The sequence below is a fragment of the Bufo bufo genome, chromosome 2, assembly GCF_905171765.1.
Source record: "Bufo bufo chromosome 2, aBufBuf1.1, whole genome shotgun sequence".
Lineage (NCBI taxonomy): Eukaryota > Metazoa > Chordata > Amphibia > Anura > Bufonidae > Bufo > Bufo bufo.
Window position 1 is genome coordinate 444,417,111 of NC_053390.1, and position 16,224 is coordinate 444,433,334.

Sequence of the window (16,224 nt, forward strand, 5' to 3'; positions counted from 1 at the left end):
CAGGCATGGTACAAAAAAGTTGCGGTCTACTTGGTGCAGGTTGCCTTGTACAACTCTTTTGTGCTGTCCCGGTGCGCTGGAAACACAGGGACATTCCTTCAGTTCTATGAGGCAGTCCTCAAGGCCCTGATCTTTTCGGACCGGGAAAGAGCAGGCCGGAGTACCTCGGGAACTGGAGGCACCCGGATCGTCCCTGGCCAACACTTTCCAAGTGTGGTCCCCCATACTGGAAAGAAGGGACGGACCCCAAAAAAGTGCAAAGTGTGTCACAGGAGGGGGATACGGAAGGACACCACTACTCAGTGTGATCCGCATTGACGGTTGCTTCAGTGAGTACCACACTTCCATGGAGTACTAAATTAATATCCCAATTTAGCCACTAACAATCGGATCAAAAACTGTTTCTCAGACTTGAAACACTAAAACTAAATTTAAAAAAAAAAAATATTATTTAGTAAAACTAAAATAAATAAAAAAAGTAGACATATTAGGTATTGCCGTGTCCGTAATAATCTGCTCTATAAAAAAATACCCCCCGTAACCCCTCAGATGAACAAGTTCAATAAAAAAAAAAAAAATGGTGCAAAAAAAATATTTTTTTGTCACCTTACATCACAAAAAGTGATCAAAAAGTCATATGCCCCCCAAAATAGTGCCAATAAAACCGTCCTCTCATCCCGCAAAAAATTAGCCCCTACCTAAGATAATCGGCTAAAAACAAAAAAAAAATGACTCTTAGACTATGGAGATACAAAAATTATTTTTTTTGGTTTATAAAAAGATAACATAGTGTAAAACATAAATAAAATAAAAAAGTTGACATATTAGGTGTCTCCGCGTAAGAATCTTCTCTATAAAAATACCCCCAACCCCTCAAATGAACACGGTAAAAAAAAAAAAAAAAAACTCTAAAGAAAAAGCTAGTTTTTTTTGTCACCTTACATCACAAAAATTGTTATAGCAAGCGATCAAAAAGTCATATACCCCCCAAAATAGTGCCAATAAAACCGTCCTCTCATCCCGCAAAAAATGAGCCCCTACTTAAGATAATCGGCTAAAAAAAAAATAAAAAAAATGACTCAGACTATGGAGATACTAAAATGTTTTTTTTTGTTTATAAAAAGATAATATAGTGTAAAACATAAATAAAAAATAAAAAAAGCAGACATATTAGGTGTCGCCGCGTCTGTAAGAATCTGCTCTATAAAAATACCCCCCAACCCCTCAGATGAACACGGTAAAAAAAAAAAAAAAAGGCAAAAAAAGGTATTTTTTTGTCACCTTACATCACAAAAATTGTAATAGCAAGCGATCAAAAAGTCATATGCCCCTTTAAAATAGTGCCAATAAAACCGTACTCTTATCCCGCAAAAAATGAGCCCCTAACTAAGATAATCGGCTAAAAACTTTAAAAAAAAATGACTCAGACTATGGAGATACAAAAATGTTTTTTTTTGTTTATAAAAAGATAATTTAGTGTAAAACATAAATAAATTTAAAAAAGTAGACATATTAGGCATTGCCACGTCCATCTGCTCTATAAAAGTACCCCCCCTAACCCCTCAGATGAACACGGTAAAAAATTCTAAATAAAAACGGTGCCAAAAAAGCAATTTTTTGGCAAATTTTCCATTTTAATCCATTTTTTTCCAATAACAAAGGGTTAACAGCCAAACAAAACTTAATATTTATTACCCTCATATCGCAGTTTACAGAAACATCCCATATGTGGTCATAAACTGCTGTATGACCAAACGGCAGGGCGCAGAAGGAAAGGAACGCCGAATGATTTCTGGAAGGCAGATTTTGATGGCCTTTCTTTTTTGGGCACCATATCCCATTTGAAGCCCCCTGATGCACCCCTAGAGTAATAACTCCATAAAAGCGACCCCATCTAAGAAACTACACCCCTCAAGGTACCCAAAACTGATTTTACAAACGTTGTTGACCCTTTAGGTGTTCCACAAGAGTTATTGGCAAATGGAGATGAAATTTCATAATTTCTATTTCTGGTAACCTTGCCTCACAAAAATGTAATATAGATAAACCAAAAATAATATGTACCCTAATAATAGTCCCAACAAAACTGCCACCTTATACCGTAGTTTCCAAAATGGGGTCACTTTTATGGAGTTTCTACTCTAGGGGTGCATCAGGGGGGCTTCAAATGGGACATGGTGTAAATAAACCAGTCCAGCAAAATCTGCCTTCCAAAAACCATACGGCGCACCTTTCCCTCTGCCCTACTGTGTGCCCGTACAGTAGTTTACGGCCACATATGGGGTGTTTCTCCAAACTACAGAATCGGGGCAATAAATATAGCATTTTGTTTGTCTGTTAACCCTTGATTTGTTACTGGAAAAAATTGATAAAAATTTTAAATTTGCCCAAAAATTTAAATTCTCAAATTTTATCCCCATTTGCCAATAACTCTTGTGCAACACCTAAAGGGTTAACAAAGTTTGTAAAATCTGTTTTGAATACCTTGAGGGGTGTAGTTTCTTAGATGGTGTCACTTTTATGGAGTTTCTACTCTAGGGGTGCATCAGGGGGTCTTCAAATAGGACATGGTGTAAATAAACCAGTCCAGCAAAATTTTTTATTTTTTGTCACAAGTTAGCGGAAAATGATGATTTTTTATTTTTTTCTTACAAAGTCTCATATTCCACTAACTTGTGACAAAAAATAAAAACTTCCGTGAACTCACTATGCCCATCAGCGAATACCTTGGGGTGTCTTCTTTCCAAAATGGGGTCACTTGTGGGGTAGTTATACTGCCCTGGGATTCTAGGGGCCCTAATGTGTGGTAAGTAGTTTGAAATCAAAATCTGCAAAAAATGGCCGGTGAAATCCAAAAGGTGCTCTTTGGAATGTGGGCCCATTTGCCCACCTAGGCTGCAAAAAAGTGTCACACATCTGGTATCCCCGTACTCAGGAGAAGTTAGGCAATGTGTCTTTTACATATACCCATGCTGGGTGAGATAAATATCTCGGTCAAATGCCAACTTTGTATAAAAAAATGGGAAAAGTTGTCTTTTGCCAAGATATTTCTCTCACCCAGCATGGGTATATGTAAAAAGACACCCCAAAACACATTGCCCAACTTCTCCTGAGTACGGGGATACCAGATGTGTGACACTTTTTTGCAGCCTAGGTGGGCAAAGGGGCCCACATTCCAAAGAGCACCTTTCGGATTTCACCGGCCATTTTTTACAGATTTTGATTTCAAACCACTTCTCACGCATTCGGCCCCTAAAATGCCAGGGCAGTATAACTACCCCACAAGTGACCCCATTTTGGAAAGAAGACACCCCAAGGTATTTCGTGATGGGCATAGTGAGTTCATGGAAGTTTTTATTTTTTGTCACAAGTTAGTGGAATATGAGACTTTGTAAGAAAAAAAAAAACATCATTTTCCGCTAACTTGTGACAAAAAATATAAAATTCTAGGAACTCGCCATGCCCCTCACGGAATACCTTGGGGTGTCTTCTTTCCAAAATGGGGTCACTTGTGGGGTAGTTATACTGCCCTGGCATTCTAGGGGCCCTAATGTGTGGTAAGTAGGTAAATGACCTGTGAAATCCGAAAGGTGCTCTTTGGAATGTGGGCCCCTTTGCCCACCTAGGCTGTAAAAAATTGTCACACATGTGGTATCGCTGTATTCAGGAGAAGTTGGGCAATGTGCTTTGGGGTGTCTTTTTACATATACTCATGCTGGGTGAGAGAAATATCTTGGCAAAAGACAACTTTTCCCATTTTTTATACAAAGTTGGCATTTGACCAAGATATTTATCTCACCCAGCATGGGTATATGTAAAATGACACCCCAAAACACATTGTCCAACTTCTCCTGAGTACGGCGATACCAGATGTGTGACACTTTTTTGCAGCCTAGATGCGCAAAGGGTCCCACATTCCTTTTATGAGGGCATTTTTAGACATTTGGATCCCAGACTGCCAGGGCAGTATAAAATGCCAGGGCAGTATAAATACCCCACATGTGACCCCATTTTGGAAAGAAGACACCCCAAGGTATTCAATAAGGGGCATGGCGAGTTCATAGAAAAAAAAAATTTTGGCACAAGTTAGCGGAAATTGATATTTTTTTTTTCCTCACAAAGTCTCCCTTTCCGCTAACTTGGGACAAAAATTTCAATCTTTCATGGACTCAATATGCCCCTCACGGAATACCTTGGGGTGTCTTCTTTCCGAAATGGGGTCACATGTGGGGTATTTATACTGCCCTGGCATTCTACGGGCCCTAAAGCGTGAGAAGAAGTCTGGAATATAAATGTCTAAAAATTTTTACGCATTTGGATTCCGTGAGGGGTATGGTGAGTTCATGTGAGATTTTATTTTTTGACACAAGTTAGTGGAATATGAGACTTTGTAAGAAAAAAAATAATAATTTCCCGCTAACTTGGGCCAAAAAAATGTCTGAATGGAGCCTTACAGGAGGGTGATCAATGACAGGGGGGTGATCAATGACAGGGGGGTGATCAGGGAGTCTATATGGGATGATCACCCCCCTGTAAGGCTCCATTCAGACGTCCGTATGTGTTTTGCGGATCCGATCCATGTATCAGTGGATCCGTAAAAATCATACGGACATCTGAATGCAGCCTTACAGGGGGGTGATCAATGACAGGGGGGTGATCAATGACAGGGGGGTGATCAGGGAGTCTATATGGGGTGATCACCCCCCTGTAAGGCTCCATTCAGATGTCCGTATGTGTTTTGCGGATCCGATCCATGTATCAGTGGATCCGTAAAAATCATACGGACATCTGAATGCAGCCTTACAGGGGGGTGATCAATGACAGGGGGGTGATCAGGGAGTCTATATGGGGTGATCACCCCCCTGTCATTGATCACCCCCCTATAAGGCTCCATTCAGATGTCCGTATGTATTTTGCGGATCTGATCCATGTATCAGTGGATCCGTAAAAATCATACGGACATCTGAATGCAGCCTTACAGGGGGGTGATCAATGACAGGGGGGTGATCAGGGAGTCTATATGTGGTGATCACCCCCCTGTAAGGCTCCATTCAGACGCCTGTATGTGTTTTGCGGATCCGATCCATGTATCCGTGGATCCGTAAAAAACATACGGACATCTGAATGCAGCCTTACAGGGGGGTGATCAATGACAGGGGGGTGATCAGGGAGTCTATATGTGGTGATCACCCCCGTCATTGATCACCCCACTGTAAGGCTCTATTCAGACGTCCGTATGCGTTTTGCGGATCTGATCCATGTATCAGTGGATCCGTAAAAATCATACGGACATCTGAATGGAGCCTTACAGGGGGATGATCAATGACAGGGGGGTGATCAGGGAGTCTATATGGGGTGATCAGGGGTTCATAAGGGGTTAATAAGTGACAGGGGGGGTGTAGTGTAGTGTAGTGGTGTTTGGTGCTACTTTACTGAGCTACCTGTGTCCTCTGGTGGTCGATCCAAACAAAAGGGACCACCAGAGGACCAGGTAGCAGGTATATTAGACGCTGTTATCAAAACAGTGTCTAATATACCTGTTAGGGGTTAAAAAAATCGCATCTCCAGCCTGCCAGCGAACGATCGCCGCTGGCAGGCTGGAGATCCACTCGCTTACCTTCCGATCCTGTGAACGCGCACGCCTGTGTGCGCGCGTTCACAGGAAATCTCGCGTCTCGCGAGATGATGCGTATATGCGTGACTCTGCGCCAGGCTGCTGCCTCCGGAACCCGATCCTGCATTAGGCGGTCCGGAGGCGGTTAAGGTGAAATAAGGCTGTGTCCTTAAGGAGTTAAAGAATACAAAGCATTACTCAACTCTGTCCTTCATCTTAACAGCCATGCGTCCAGCCATGCGATATTTGCAACAAAGGTATAACTGCTGGTAGATTCTGTAAACTGCTAGGCAGTTTTATATAGTTGGACATGTTTGGGCAACAATATTTCAGTTGGTAGGTGCCAGGCATTGGATTCCCTCCAGTTCTCCAGATCTGGTTGTTAAAATTACAACTGGGAAAAGAGGAAAGAGAAAAGTAAACACCTCAGAATGTGGCAAAAATATGATAATATAGTAGTAGGAGGGAAGCAGCACTACAGATCGCACAGTGGACATGATCCGTCTTGGCACAGTGTTCTGATAGACACTGCTTGAAGCCGTGGCGGGTAACTACCTCAACTGAGACTGAAGCAGGGCAAGGAGCTGAATATTAGTGAGTACCTAACTAACTACCCTAGCATAATATATTACTACCAGCACAGCCTGTTAATGGGATTCATCACATCCAACTTGCATGTATACCAGAGACTGTTTTATTGCTGGATAAAAGCCGTTATCAAAAAACCTGGTTATAGTAAAGTTTACAGTTGGATTTAAACCTGCCTCATTCATCTAACTCCATACTGCTACAACTCTTAACATTTTGCACCGTCAAGGTGCTGGCATCACGACAATACCTAAACCAGGGGCCCAGCCACACAAGCACACAGCACCCATTCACCATCAAGGGCACCTCAATCACCATCTGGCCGGTGTCCCCTGTAATAGAGTGTATTATTTACAAATGCCTAACTAGGCAATGGAACCTATCTTGACCCAGATATAAATTAAGACTTCACTTTTATTGAGATAATTCTAAAATGTGATATACTAACTGAGTGCACATGCACTCTTTAATTGAACATAGACAACACCAAAGAATGGAAAAATTGAAAAATACAGTGCACCTCAACACTGATGGAAGTATATACTGGACAGTGTGAAGGGAAGAGAGATGTGCACTATCTCTCACCCTATATCCCTGTAAGCAAGAAGCTACTACTGTCTTTAGGGAGGGGGGTCACACACTGCCGGAGCATCGTCCGTAATTTACCACCAGCTGAGAATGGTTGTCATAGCAACCTTATTGAGAGGTGTGGGAATGTGGATTCAGCCCACTATACACATAGCGCATTGCGCATAGCAATTGATCTCAAGCTGGAATTGATAGCGATTGGAACCGCTACCAAGGGGTCGATGCCCAGCAGTGAATAGACAACTATCTGAATTGTGCAACCAGCCAAACACAGTCGGCCACTGGCCGCTGAGTGCTGGTGATCAGTGACGAGGTGCAGAGCAGTTTAAAATCTAAAGCTGTCCCCCGACATGTTTCGCCAGAATTCTGGCTTCCTCAGGGGTACATGGACAGCAATGAATGGCTGCAGCCACCTAGATAATTAAATAGCATGTGTGTGATGATTGACACTTGGGCCAACCTATCAGACAGACCACATGTGACACCAACAACCAATAGGGGCCATAGGCACACCCCCACAACAGCCCAATTGGAACACCGGCAGCATCGCCCTCTATGCACGTCAGCAAAGGAAATGCTGCATCCAAAGAGGCTGCGCAACCACTTAGACTCTATCCACCAAACCAGCAGTACCGCGCATGCGTCCGTCGCTCATTACCCTCGTCATCAGAAGTTACTGCACTCGACATAACCGCGCATGTCAATGGAATATATCCAATGACTCTGGGGGACTACGCATGCGGTGCGCTATCCATGGATGCGCACAGACTTAGACGCAGGGAATGACTAGAGGGAGATAATAGTCTGCGCAGACGAATGGTGCGCCGGAACATAGAACTGGGAACTGCTGTGAGTGAAATCGGCCACAGCCCTTACAGTGCAATATTACACAGATAAACACCATATTTGAAAATAATTTGCATATGTCCACTGATATGCTGTAAAAAAAAAATTTTACAAATAGACAGGTATAACGAAACATGAGACACAAAACGGGAGATTGCAAATCCTCCTTTATGATCCAAGGAATGCCGTGAAGGCAAATCCTTCATTAAGCCCTTTGGGACTCAAACTATCAAGTCGGTATATCCACCTAGTTTCTTCCTGTAATAGGATGGCATCTAGATCTCCTTTCCTGGCACCCAGGGTTTTCCTGCAAATTCCCCAGAATTTTAGTACCTTAAAGTCACCTCCATGATAGGCTCTGACTTGCCTGGAGACCGAGGTATCTGCTTTGGTGTTAATACTGCTAATATGCTGACAGATCCTTCTCCTGAACTCTTGAGATGTCTTTCCAACATAAATCTTAGAACAGGGGCATTGGATGGCATAAACAATGCCCCTGGTCTTACAGTTGATGTATTGCCTAATCTGATATTCTTTTCTGTCTACAGGATTAATGAAAGATCGACATTTTTGAACAAGAGGACAGAAGACACAGTCCCCACAAGGGTAAGTTCCCACAGAGGACACTAAGGATGTGGTCATCAGGCTCCAGGACATTCAGGTTACTTCAGACACTAAACTAGCTAGCCTTGACGTCGAGGCACTATACACCAACATTAGACACGATTTAGGGATTAAGGCAGTCTTGTCTTTTCTTTCTACTAAGAGCATCCAGTTTCGAGCACATAATGAGTTTCTTCTGACTCTCCTTAGGTTTCTACTCACACACAATTACTTATTTTTTGACGGACAATTTTATTTGCAAATGATTGGGACCGCAAGTGTGCACCAAATTATGCAAATTTATTTTTAGGTTGGTGGGAGGACACTATTGTTTTTACACCTGATTATTTTGAGTTCACACAGCACATACTTTTTTGGGGCAGGTACATAGATGATGTACTAATATTATGGGAAGGCCCCACCGATAAGTTTCACCAATTTGTTTTAGCACTTAATCAAAACACTATAGGTATGGTTTTCACTTCTGAGATACACGAGAGCACTATTACTTTTCTGGATCTTAGACTTACCTTGGACCCTGATGGCCACATCCAGTCCGAAATCCATCGCAAGCCCACTGCCACGAACAATTTATTGCAGTGGGGCAGCTACCACCCAAGACCACTCAAGAAGGGAATTCCTGTGGGTCAATACATCAGGGCCCGCAGGAATTGCTCTGATGAGGCGACCTTTAATAAAGAGTGCAAGACCCTATACGACCGGTTTCGTGCTAGGGGATACCATAAAAAGGTTCTGCACAAAGCCTACGCTAGGGCAAAGAATACTGATAGGAGAGAACTGCTAAAGGTCGAACCCAAGGATCCTAAAACCCAATTGGTTAGGTTATTGCCACGGAGAATCCAGTGCTGTTTAGGCCCCAACATCTTCTGGCAGCCGACTGTGTTGGAGAGGAATGCCAATCCTTACCCAGCGTTTGGCCGTAGTCAGCGAGCCCAGGTCATGGCCGAGATGCAGGTGCAGGAGAAACTTCAAGCCTACCTGGAGAGACACCACCAGATGACTGCATCCCCGGAAATAAACGCCTCTCCTCGATCAGAGTCTGAGAAATCGGTGGCCACACCGAAACTTGCACATGCTACTGAAAAATTGTGCTATGCCCGGTCCAGAATCCGTACTATTGGCAGATGCCGTGGAACCTATGGAGATCCGGATACAGATCTTGTCCCCTAATGGTAGAGTACTATGGCCCGTACCGGTGGAGGAACCAGAGAAGGAGGATACCTATCTGTAAGTAGGCCTGTAGGCCATTCTACAATAACTGTCAAATGGAGCCAGTGTTTTTTATCCCAGTATGGACTGATGCCACGGCAAGTGGCAGTTTACTAGGCCACTGCACAGCCTACTGGCCCTTTAACATTCAGGACTCCCTGCCTTATAACCACTGTTTTCGCCCAAGTTGCGCCTGGTTTGCACAAAGTTTTTCCCTTCCTATTCCCTCTTCAGGTTGATGAGGATTATGCAACAGGACTATCATGTTCTTCAAAGTCATTTTACCCAGAAAGACATTCTTCTGTGACTTGTTTATGTGCAATTCTTATGTTTGCAAATTCAATAGACTTTTTGCACTTTTCTTATTCTGCTGCATTTAAAGGTTTTAGATACTAAAGACTTATTAACTTGGACTTTGCCATGGACTTTGTATTATGTTTGTGAGATCAACGCCCATTTGTGTCACCAGCAAGATCAGAAGAAAACACCGTCCCACATCCCATGTTGCGTTGTGAACCACTAAAGTGTATTTTTATAATGTAAATTTTCATACTGTTTGTTATTTATCCCTGTATGCTTGTTTGCATGCTTGCCTCTTTTGGATCTTCCAGGAGACTTCATCCAGAATGTGTCGAGGTCGACACATCTTAAGCAAAGGGGATATGCAGCGTCCCACTAGCTTATGTGGGAACTGAAAAAGCTTTTTGTTGTATTATGTAATTTCATGCTGCATTTTATTACCATGTGAAATCTCTTTTTACCAGGCTGTCAGGTGCACCACATGCATGTCACCACTAGGTGGGGGTAACACCACAGTATATATAGGGCAGTTCAGGCCTAGTTAGGCAGTTGAGAGTTGGAAGTGTGAAGGAGATGGAGTGAGGAGCTAAGGGGGAAGGAGAGGTCTCCTCTCCTCTAAGCTCTCTCTGGAACTCCACGGCCCAGAGAAGCCATCGTACAACTCAGTATCAAAGCCAGGAAGACAGGCAGAGGAAAGTCAACATTCTACTTTTCACTCTACAGCGGTCAAGTTTATTATTGGATAAAGACAAAGGAAGGACAAAGCCATTATTATAGGCTCTAGATGCCTTTGTATCTAGCTTCCGGCAGCCTCACCGTTATTCTAAGGACAGATAAGGGTTCTGTTGTATCACTTGTGTAGAAGATCAAGACTGGAACTACCTCAACTGAGACTGAAGCAGGGCAAGGAGCTGAATATCAGTGAGTACCTAACTAACTACCCTAGCATGATATATTACTACCAGCACAGCCTGTTAATGGGATTCATCACATCCAACTTGCATGTATACCAGAGACTGTTTTATTGCTGGATAAAAGCTGTTATCAAAAAACCTGGTTATAGTAAAGTTTACAGTTGAATTTAAACCTGCCTCATTCTTCTAACTCCATACTGCTACAACTCTTAACATTTTGCACCTTCAAGGTGCCAGCATCACGACAATACCTAAACCAGAGGCCCAGCCACACAAGCACACAGCACCCATTCACCATCAAGGGCACCTCAATCACCATCTAGCCGGTGTCCCCTGTAATAGAGTGTGCCACGGAGAATCCAGTGCTGTTTTCCCCTTTACTGCACTGCTGGCCCAGGGAGGCGTCTGCTAAATCGTGAGTAACTGATGAACTGTATGTACATTCCACCCTACCGTGAACCTCACGTGTTCTACCCCTGCGGACTGGCCCGCTGCACAGAGGACACATTGTTAGTCTCCGGAAGCTAATTTGTTAACCATTCGGTTGTCCATACAGTGCTAAAAAAACAACATTTAACTTCATAAGATTGCATGAATCATTATAGCAGTGCGGAATCCCATTGCAAGTGTTAACATCATTCTATACTATGCACTGTGTCCCACAGACTGTATATGGACAGAACAGGAGGTTCCTAACTACTGTTGCTAGGCAGGGCTTGCACCACCCCTTCCTCTCTAGAAGGAAGTCAGTCAGTCTAGCGTGAGATTATTTGGTGTCCACACCTATCCCAGTTTACACCAATAGTAACCACTGGCTCACTTGAACACTACAGGCGTGGAGACAAAAATAAAGGAAAACAGATTTAGGCCTAAATTCATTATCCCTCACAGATAATTTTGGTCGCTACCCTATATATTGTTGTAGTAATCACATATGTATGCTGGTTTGAATATAATCAACAACAACTCCCCCCCAAAAAATTTATTGGAAATGTGTGGAGACAGAAATAGTACAAAATGGATTTAGGCCTAAATTTTCTAGCCCCCACAAATAATTTTGTGCTTTACCATGTGTATTTTTGTAGTAATCACGATATATGCTGGTTTCATGAAATTGAACAATACCCCCCAATTTTTTATTCCAGCCATGTGTATATAGAATAAACAGAAACTGATGATTAAGGCTTGATGCTCAAATTCACTTTGCCACTCACAGGTAAATTGCTGCCCTAGGTTGTGTAGTAATCATGTATATACACTACTCACAAAAAGTTAGGGACTATTTAGCTTTCAGGTGAAATTTATGGAAAGTGTAAAAAGTTCATGGTACAGTGATATTATATCATTAAATGTAGGGCTTTTAAAGGAAATGTGTCACCAACAATTGTATCTGCCAGTTAAAATCAGAGAGTAGCACATCTCCTTTTTTGTAATCAGTTTTTATTTTCTGATTACTGAACATGATTATGGGGGCGGCCATCTTGCCTGATCTGTTTTAACAGCATTTATACAGCATTAAAAAAAAATTGCTTTACGGCAGCCCCATGGGCCATAGACTCAATAGGCAGGAGTGGACCTTATTGACTTACATGGGAAAGCTTTCTAAGCATGCTCTGTGACCTGTGTAGAAGTCATTGTACAAGGAAAGAACAGATACTGTAATTGTGAATGGGGGATCCTGTCTTATCTATACACAGAGATGATATAATTACAGGCAGGATTAGAATGAGTTAACTGCAGTAAAGTAATCTGTATAAGCCAAGAAGTGGTGCTAATTATTAGAAATAGTGGCCAGAGCAAAAACTGCAAGAGTTTTTGTTTTAGTTTAAATATAAAAAGTAACATGGAAAATTAAAAATATCATCATTTTTTATTTAAAAATATGTTAAACATAAAAAAGTGATTTAGGCAGCAGGTCATTTGCTGATGATACATTCCCTTTAAGTAGAAGCATGCAATGTTAATTTCCTCATCTCAAACAATTTATTGAAACAAAAGCCAACAACAGTGGTATACCCCCACAAAAAATATCAATGTCTCAAAAACTTGTCATGTGGCCTTGAGCATCAATTACAGCTTGACAATGATATCTCATGCTGTTCACAAGTCGACTTATTGTATGCTGAGGCATGGCATCCCACTTTTGAAGGGCGGTCCTCAGGTCATTGAGGTTCTGAGGTACAGAGTTACGAGCCTCTAAACGGCAACTCAGCTGATTCCATAGGTTTTCAATGTGATTCAGGCCTGCAGAAAGTGCAGGCCACTCCATTTGAGGTACCCCAGCCATTCCCTAATGAAGCGACCCTGATAAGCTAGCGTATTCTCATCCATGAAGATGAAATTAGGCCTGTGTGGTTAATGCTGAGGCACAATGACTGGATTAATGATGTTATTCAAGTAGTATGGGCGTTTCACTTTGTTCACAAAATGTAGGGCAGTTGTGTATTCACTAGATACACCAGCCCACACTATAACACCACCACCAAAGGCAAACAATGGCTGATGCATAGAGCTCTCCTTGACGTTTCCAACATCATTCACAGCCATCATTTCTGCTCAGCATGAATTGACTTTTATCAGTGAACAGCACTGAGGCCCATTGGTCCCTCGTCCAGCGTAGATGCTCCTTGGAACATGCAAGATGAAGACACCTGTGTCTGGTGATGTGGTCAGATACACTTGCAGGTCATCTAGCATGCAGACCATGCTGATGTAAACAGTTTCAAATGGTCTGACATGACACTTGGGTGCCTCTCACCTCCCTTAAATGTGCCTGGAGTTGTGTGGCATTTATCATCTGATTCCGCAGGGCATTGTTGACAATGAAGCAGTCATCAGTGTGGGATGTGGCCAAAGAACGTCCACTTCTATGCCTTTCTGTGACTCTTCCAGTCTCTCTGTATCTCTGTTGCAACCTGCTGATGACACTCTGTGCCACTTCCAGGCGAGAACATCCTGCTCGAAGGCTCACAATGGCAAGGTACTGTTGATTAATTGTTAGGTGTCGTCTTGGTCTCATCATATCAAAATGTGAACAGCATGATGAGGAGGACTGTTTAAATACCAATTCTAATTGAACCAGGAAATTAATTGGGGGTTCTGGGGCGGGGCTTAGGGGGTGGGCGGGGCTGACTGATTCACGCGCATAACAAAACACAAGGTGCATATTAAAATATATAACACTATATAATGACTATATAAACTGACTATGGTCTCTGCTGCACTGGTCTCTGCTGCACTGGTCTCTGCTGCACTGTACCATATTTTTCGCCCTATAAGATGCACCTAGTTTTAGAGGAGAACAATAAGAAAAAAATATTTTTCATTACACCTCAGGTCAGACCAGCAATCAGACCCCCAATGTTAATCAAACCTCAGATCAGACCCCCAATGGCTCAGATCAACCCCCAAACCTTAAGCCATCTATCAGCCCCCAATGTCAGCCATAACCCCCCCCAATGTCAGCCATAAACCCCCCCAATGTCAGCCATAAACCCCCCCCCAATGTCACCCATAAGCCCCCCAATGTCAGCCATAAGCCCCCCAATGTCAGCCATAAGCCCCCCATTAGCCCCTCATGTCAGCCATAAGCCCCCCATTAGCCCCTCATGTCAGCCATAAGCCCCCTATTAGCCCCTCATGTCAGCCATAAGCCCCCATTAGCCCCTCATGTCAGCCATAAGCCCCCCATTAGCCCCTCATGTCAGCCATAAGCCCCCATTAGCCCCTCATGTCAGCCATAAGCCCCCCATTAGCCCTTCATGTCAGCCATAAGCCCCCCATTAGCCCCTCATGTCAGCCATAAGCCCCCCATTAGCCCCTCATGTCCGCCATAAGCCCCCATTAGCCCCTCATGTCAGCCATAAGCCCCCCATTAGCCCCTCATGTCAGCCATAAGCCCCCATTAGCCCCTCATGTCAGCCATAAGCCCCCATTAGCCCCTCATGTCAGCCATAAGCCCCCCATTAGCCCCTCATGTCAGCCATAAGCCCCCATTAGCCCCTCATGTCAGCCATAAGCCCCCCATTAGCCCATCATGTCAGCCATAAGCCCCCCATTAGCCCCTCATGTCAGCCATAAGCCCCCTATTAGCCCCTCATGTCAGCCATAAGCCCCCTATTAGCCCTTCATGTCAGCCATAAGCCCCCCATTAGCCCATCATGTCAGCCATAAGCCCCCCATTAGCCCCTCATGTCAGCCATAAGCCCCCCATTAGCCCCTCATGTCAGCCATAAGCCCCCTATTAGCCCTTCATGTCAGACATGATTAGCCCCTCATGGCAGCTGTTAGCCCCTCATTAGCCCCTCATGTCAGCCATAAGCCCCCCATTAGCCCCTTTATGTCAGCCCCATGTCCCTCATGTCTGACCCATGTCCCCCAGGTCAGCCATCAGCCCCCAGTGCAAATAAAATAAAATAAAATAAAAAAAACACTTACCTCTCCTGCTCCTGGTCACCATCGTGATCCTCTTCATTCTGCTGTCGGCTGGCTGTGTATAGCGGCGCACAGCGTGAGGTCACAGAGAGACCTCACGATGTGCGCAGCCATGCACAGCCGATAGCCGAGCCGAGGACCAGGAAGCGGTGAGTACAGATCCTTCACCGCTCCCTGGTCCTTCTGTACTAATGAAGCGCTTCCATAATGGAAGCGCTTCATTAGTACAGAGTTAAAGACTGCCCTGATCGCCGCGGCCCGGCTAACAATCCTCCACGGCCCGATCCTGGGCCGCGGCCCGGCGGTTGGGGACCGCTGGCGTAGCCAGAATTGACTGGGCCCCACAGCAAATTTTTGAATGGGGCTGCATTCCACAGTAATTTTTTAGCAACCCCTTTCATGCCGCCCCCATTCCTGTGGCTAGTAAAGATCGCTTTCTCAGCCCAGGGCCGGCTGCTGTTCCATCAGTTTTATACACTGTCTATACTGTCACTGTATCTAATTTCATTGTGTAATACTGTTGAGGGGGCCCTGACCAAATCCTTTAGTCCTCCTCCTCCTGGATGGGCCCCTTCTGGGTTTACCACCATGCTGCTGCTGCTGATGCTGCTTAAAAGACCCTAAACTGATCACCAGGCCCACAATCTGGGGCGGGGCTTAGGGGGTGGGCGGGGCCGACTGATTCACGTGCATAACAAAATACAAGGTGCATATTAAAATATATAAACTGACTATGGTCTCTGCTGCACTGGTCTCTGCTGCACTGGTCTCTGCTGCACTGTACCGTATTTTTCGCCCTTTAAGATGCACCTAGTTTTAGAGGAGAACAATAAGAAAAACATATTTTTCATTACACCTCAGGTCAGACCAGCAATCAGACCCCCAATGTTAATCAGACCTCAGATCAGACCCCCAATGGCTCAGATCAACCCCCAAACCTTTAGCCATCTATCAGCCCCCAATGTCAGCCATAAACCCCCCCAATGTCAGCCATAAACCCCCCCAATGTCAGCCATAAACCTCCCCAATGTCAGCCATAAACCCCCCAATGTCAGCCATAAACCCCCCAAATGTCAGCCATAAACCCCCCCCAATGTCAGCCATAAG